Raw genomic sequence first — 7,318 nt, 5'->3', positions numbered from 1 at the left:
CCGCCTGAGGAACGAGGATGTCGTCGTTAACACCGTCGGTAAGGATAAAAGAGGTATCCGCCGAATTTCGGCAGTCGACCTCCCACTCCCGCCGCGGCGACGTATCCCGTGGATACAGCACCTGTTCAAGTGTTTTTCTGTGACTTTGTTTTTATAAAGTGTTTCGTGACCGTGTGCAGTGACTTTCGTATAGTAAAGTCTAGTGACTTGGTTATTTTAAACCCATTGCCCCGTGCCTGTATTCCTGTTTGTGTACCAGTGTTGTATGCCACGTGTATCACCGCTGCATGAATAAAGGCTTATCAAGTTCGCCCGTGCCTTTGCTGTTTTTCCCTGTCTGATCCCTTTACGAAGAACCTGACAATGGCGCCCTTTTGCCAGGATCAGACAGTCCCGCTGCCACAAAGGCTCACCCCACGTGATTATCTGATGGAAGCCGAGAAGATCGGTCCTCGAAGGTGAAGCCTTTCTACACTATACAGGAACAGGAGAAAATTCGGCGGGACAGTTTGCAACAATACTACGAAGACAAACGACAACGGAAAGGGCCCGATGTTGCGGGAGCGGAAGGATTGCCGGCGACGTGAAGCTGAGGAACAGACATCAGGAAGACAAGACCAAGATAAGGGCTCCATGTTGCCTAGTGTATACCCCTCCTGGGGTCCTCACCTTCCCTTTCCCCAGTTTGTCGACGGTCCCAAAACAACATTGAAATCATTCGTGGCGGAGATTTGAAAACTGGGGTACCACAGGCAGAACTCCCCCGCCAAAACTGGTCCGCCCACCTTGGGAATACACTCTCAGGGGCAGCACTGGACTCTTCACCCACCTGCCCCCAAACAGTCGCTCGATTACGACGTGCTAAAAAAGGCACTACTGGCCTGGTACAACTTTACAGAGGAAGGCAATCAGAAAAAGTTCCGGGAGAACATTTCATTGTAGACTTAAGGATTGCTTCGATAGATGGGTCCTGCATCAAGAGTGGGGCCACGATTATGAAGAGTTAAGTGGCTAATGGTCAAGGAACAGTTCCTCAACAAATGGCAGCAAGAACTGGCTACGTTTGTGCACGAGCGGGGCCGAAAGGTATTAACGAGTTAGTCGCACATGTTAGTCTGTCCTTGAGGCCCCAAAGCCTGTCGACGATTAGCGGCGCAAACCAGGGAACGTCTACTGGTCAATCTGCGTCCAAGAGTCGCGCTGACGATCGTGCCACGCCGAGGGCAGGAGGGGATAGACGATCGCCACGGGACCTCCGCCTCCCCGATGCTTCCGATGCACCGTATCGGCACCGAGCCACAGGGTGTCCCCTGACCCAGCAGAGGAGTGGCACAGACCGCCCACGCGAGCGGCCACATACAGTTCGTGCCGCAGTGGCCGGAGCAGAGGAACTGGATTGGACGACGTCATGTATGAAGCATGACAGTGTCCTCTACAAGGTCAGGCCCATATGAAGATGACGGAATACGGGGCTTCCACGGACAATCGGAACGGCACATGCTATAAAGCTGAGAGTGACATGGACAGCAGGAACCAACCCGTTATCTTATATGCGGGAGTCAGAACCACCACCGCCAAAGGTAGACTAAATCTGGTGGAAGGCAAAGTTGGCGGGAAAAAAGTTAATGTCCTGCGCAATACCAGCGGTACTACGGTAATAGAAAAGCAATGTATGTAAAGGACAGTGAGTACACGAGGATGCCTGTCAGGATAAAATTATTAGACAACACGGTCAGAAAGGGGAAAGGCCAGTACGAATATGGGTTGATACCCCATATCTACAAGTGCAGGTGGATGGTCTATGCTCCAAACCTCATTGCTGACCTCATCATCGGAGAAATTCCTGGTGCAGGGCCACCGGAGCAAACCAAAAAAATGGCAGGCGCCGTGATGACCCGGGCAGCCCAAGAAGACAGCAGGAGACACTGAAGACCCCTGCCAGCTCACCGTGCACATCACTGAACAAGGCCCAGCTCGTCAGGTAACATCTCGATACCACATTGAATAAGTTCAGAGAGCTTACTGAAGTCCGAGGTAGAGGATGATGTGAGATATGGTACGAGATCGTCGATGCGTTTTCTCTATCGTGTTGCAAGCCAAACCCCAAGGGGAAAACTGAGCAACCCCTTCGGCAGGACGTCGTCCCACGCCATTGAGGAGCCAAGTGATGGACGTAGCTCACTGCTCCCTCATGGGAGGTCATCTAGGCACCAGGAAGACTAAGGATATAGTCCTTAGCAATTTCTCCTGGCCTGGTTGTGCAGCTAACGTCAGACGGTTCTGCCAGTCGTTTGCCAACGGACAGTGAAACGTGGTACTGTACCAAAGGTCCCCCTGCAGAAAACACCACTGATTGACACTCCCTTCAAGTGAGTGGCAGTGGACATTGTTGGCCCCATAAAACCAGTGAGGGCCATCGATACATTCTCACGCTGGTAGACTATGCCACCAGGTACCCTGAGGCAGTCCCCCTGAAGAGGATCACGACTAAAACTGTGGCAGAGGCCCTTGTGGAAATCTACAGCCGCCTGGGTAAAACCAAGGAAGTCATCCATGATCGAGGGACCCAGTTCATGTCCGACTGTATGCACGAGGTGAGCTGTCTGCTTAGCTTGAAGCAGTTGCCAACAACCCCTTACCACCCCATGAGCAACGGCTTGGTTGAGAAATTCAACGGCACCCTCAAGGCAATGTTTTTAGTCTTTTGTGTGCGGAGCAGCCTCGACAGTGGCGCCGGTACTTGGGGTCCACTATTGTTTGCTTATCGCGAAGTACCTCAGTCCTCCACTGGTTTTGCCCCGTTTTTAGCTCATGTAGAGGTTCGGGTCCCATGGGAATCCTGCAGGGTTATGGGCGGGAAGAGAATCGCTCCACAAGTCAAAACAAGCTATCATTATGTTTTGACCTCTGCAAACGGCTTGAAGAGACTATGGCACTGGCAAGACAGAATTTAGAAGGAGCCAGAGCCGGTACAAAAGGCACTATGACCGCAAGACGAACGCCCGTTCGTTCAATGCAGGTGATGAAGTGCTGGTTCTCCTGCTGGCGACCCCCAATAATTGTTTTAATGCAGTGGAAGGGGCCTCTGACTGTGGAAACTCGTCGGGTAACGTATACCAGCTGAAGTGGGCAACAAATTGAAGACTTTCCACCTCCTGAATGTGCAACAGTGCAGCCGACCAGCAACGGACCATCAACAGTGACAATCGCCGGCCCCCCCAAATCATAACATTGAGAATGGGTGCGGCTGCAGTAATCGAGTGGGAGGAGACCAACAGTGAGGTGCAATCTCGGAAGATCTCCTAGAGGGGCCCCCGACCGGAAGAACTCAAGCCCACAAGGTCAAGTTGAGAAGGGACGACAGTTAAGCCAGCTCCAGTGCACTGAACTGGGGAACTTGACTGAACAATATCGCGATATTTTTTCTGGGGTCCCGGGGGTAACTGATCTCATCACCTATCATATCCGAACAAGCAAAGAGATACCCGTTCGCGCAAAACCGTACCTATTTTCCCTATAAACTCAGGGGAAACTCTGCACGCTGAAAGGTTTCAGAAATTTTTGGCATGGGAATCATCCGGAATCCCACTCGCCTTATGCATCCAAGTTGTGGTGGGTGAAGAAGAGAATGGAACATACTGGGTGTGTGTGGACTACCCCAGCTGAAACAAGAAGGTTTAGTTTGATCCCATGCCTATGAGCACCGTAGAAGACCTACTGCACAAGATGGGAGGGGCGAAATACTTCTGCAAAATCGACCTTAGCAAAGGATACTGGCAAATACCAGTGGCCGAAGAAGACGTCCACAAGACAGCTTTCGTGACCCCAGACGGACAATACGAATTTTCCCGCGGATGCCATTTGGGATTGTGAATGCTGGAGCGACCCTTGTACGGGCCGTCAAATTTCCCATTTAAGGGAATGAGTGGAGTGGAGAGTTATATTGATGACATCATCGTCCACTCAGCCACGTGGGGAAAAACATCTTCGGCTTCTGGGGGGAACTTTTCAGAAGGATAAAGGCAGCTGGGATGACGGCCAGGCATCTAAATGCAACCTGGCTTTCCGACAGGGTGGAGTTCATCGGGCATGTGCTCTCTAATGGATCCATGGGAAATATTAGAAGATAATCTGGGAAAGATAGACAAAGCACCCCGCCCTAAGACCAAAAAAGAAGTGCGCATGTTTCTTGGCTTGACTGGATTACTATAGGCAGTATATAGCCAACTATTTCCAGCATTGCTGCCCCCCTGTCTGACCTAACCAAGAGGGGGCAGCCGAATAGGGTAAAGATGGGAGGATCCTCAAGAAGCAGCATATTCCTCTCTCAAATCACCGTTGACTAATCAGCCCATTCTTAGGGCCTCCCCGATCATTCTCGTTCAAAACATCCTGCATACTGATGCATCAGACACGGGCATAGGTGCTGTCCTACTACAGGAATGGGATGGCGAATTGTTCCCCGTAAGCTACGCCAGTAAGAAGCTGTCTAGCCATGAGAGGAGGTACTCGGCCATGGAAAAGGAATGTCTAGCTGCCGTCTGGGCTGTGAAGAAATTCAGTAGTTATATCTACAATACACGGTTCATACTTCAAACAGATCATCAACCATGTGGGAAAGCAAGGATCATGCGGTGGGCCTGTACCTGCAGAACTTTCGGATCCAGATGCAATCGATCAAAGGAAGTGAAAACTTTAGGGCTGATTTTCTTAGCAGAGCACACTCGCCAGAGGGACCCAACAGTGCACCATGCTAGGAGGGATCAGGAAGTCTCTGTGCCCAAGATGTTTTGAAGATAATATCCACTCCGGATGATTATCTTAAGAAGATAGAGCGAGATGTCAAGTTCATCTAGGGCACGGTGGTCCTCTAGCAATGTTTGCCCGAGCCCGTGGGACAGCACTACTTGCTGCTTGCTTGAGATTTGCGAAGTTCTGGCTTCGCCCGGGCCTTTCAAGTATGGCACGGCCTGTGTCAGCTTTTTATGGTTGTCTCATTTGTTTGTCTGACACTTGGTGCTTACCGTGGAGGTGGGATTGCCAGCAGGCGCTCCTGTAGCCGTGGTGTAAGCATCTCGCATAATCTCTTTACTAGCACGACAGCTGTGTACTGCGGGCTTTGTCTTAGGAATTGCGTATGCACGCAATTCTCTAAGTAATGTACAAGTGTGGCGTTCGGCTCGCCGCAATGCATGCAACACCTCTCTTCACGTTCTATTGTTTGTATGATCTGCCATGCACAGTGGTAACCTAGGCGCATTCTGTGCAGAATGACTTCGGTACCTCTTTTGTTTATTTCAGAGAGTGCCAGTGGTTCATAGCCTGTGGCATCTGAGTACCAGCTGGCCGAGGGGGAGGATCTCGTTTCCTCTCTGTGAAGCTGCAGGAGGAAGGAGGTGGCCGTCACCATACACTTCCTCCTAAGTAATTTTCGGCTCTGATGTATTATCATGGGATTAGGGGGCATACCCCTGCCGATTTCGGCTAATCTGTCAGCAAGCTCATTGATCCCTATGTGGCTGGGAACTCAGTTTATGATGATTCTTCTACCCTGTGCAAGAATCCTCTGTGCCAGTGTGAGGATGGTAGTCAGAAGGTAGATATTGTCAGTGGGTGAGTGCTGCTGAAGACAGTCGACGGCTCCTTTGGAGTCCGTGTGTATGACCACGTGTCCTTCCCTCACGGACGCGTGGCTCAGAGCTCCCATGATAGCAACTGCCTCTGCCTGTAGCGAGGAGGCGTTGTCTGTTACCCTCATGGATTTTGTGGCATCCCTTGCTGCGAAGCTGACGCCTGCAGTGTGGGTCAAGGGATTGACCGATCCATCCATGTAATATGTTTTGCTCCCCGGAGGGGAGGCATACAATATTCGTTCTTTTTGCTTGCCAGTCTCATGACCGAGAACTCTATCGAGGTTTGTGCCCACGGCGGAGCTTTGACAAAGTCAGGTGAGGGGAGTCCATGCCCTTGGCCAGTAGCTGTTCTTTGAGCTGATGGTGTATTAACACCCTGGCTGTGTGAGACAGCCAGGAGTTGTTTGCAAACAGCTCGTTATCTTGTTCTAGGCGTCTGACTATTTTATGTCTTAGGCTTGTGTTCCTGGGAGCCTGGATGACCTTTGATAATAATTGTGCTGCCGTTAGATCAATTCGTGAGGCCAAGGGGAGAAGGTTTGTCTCCACTAGGAGGTTAAGGACCTTCGCCCATCTTGGGGCACCCAGAATGACCCTGGTGGCTTCATTTTGGACTGTCTCCAGTTGGTCTTTATATTTTCTCTTAATGCCAATCAAAGTGAGGGAAGCATAGTCTACAATGGGCCTGACAGCATGTACATAGAATGATCTTAGTACTCTGTGTCTGGCCCCTATGCGTCTTCCACTCATTGCTCTCATGACAGACAGTCTTGCTTTTGTTCGGTCCACCAGGTGCTGGACCTCCTTGCGGAAGGAGAGGGTCCGGTCTATCCTTACCCCAAGGTAGAGGTAGTCCTGGATCCACTCCAAGTCCATTCCCTGGATTTTCAGACTTGTGCCTTGAACTCTCTGTCTCAGAGCCATGGCTTTGGATTTGGCTGCAGAGATCTTTAGTCCTGTCCTGCAACACTCCTCGGATACCAGGTCCAGACAATGCTGGGCTTTGTTTAGGCAGTGTGGTCCAGTGGAGATGATAGCGAGATCATCTGCATAGATGATCTTGCACCCCACTGGGAGGTTTATGTTGAGGATACAGGACATTAATGTATTAAAAAGGGCTGGACTGAGAACCCCACCCTGTGGCGTTCCATTCTCTAGTGTCATGTGCTGTGATAGGTGACCTTGGAATTTGACTCTGGCTGTTCTATTCGTAAAGTAGTCACCTATCCAAGCCAAGAGCTTACCTCTGATTCCTTTTTGGATCAGGCTCTCCTGAATGGCAAGAGGACTTGCCAATTCGAAAGCCTTCTCCAGTCAAGGAATACTACCACAGATGTGCCTGTGTTTATTGTGCTCAGGAGCGTGGCTATGCTGTGCGCTGTGCTCATGCCCCTGGTGAACCCGTGGAGGTGTTCGTGTGGGGTCCCATTTTCCATCGGAGCCGGTTCAGTACCATCCTCTCGGCAGTCTTGGCCAGACAGCTGAGGAGAGAGATGGGGCGGTACTTCCCCGGATCCTTTGGTTTAGGGATGGGAACTATGGTAGCCCTCTTCCAGCTCTGGGGTAGAGTGGAAGTTTCCCAGGACTTGTTGATGAGTTGCAGGAATGCAAGCTCACCTACCAGTCCCAGGTGGGAAATGATGGGGTACGAGATCTCGTCAGAGCCCGGGGCTGTGTGCAACTGG

This window comes from Penaeus monodon, chromosome 39 (assembly GCF_015228065.2).
Source record: "Penaeus monodon isolate SGIC_2016 chromosome 39, NSTDA_Pmon_1, whole genome shotgun sequence".
Taxonomy (NCBI): domain Eukaryota; kingdom Metazoa; phylum Arthropoda; class Malacostraca; order Decapoda; family Penaeidae; genus Penaeus; species Penaeus monodon.
The sequence above is the reverse complement of the archived record's forward strand: the minus strand, read 5'-3'. Positions refer to the sequence as shown.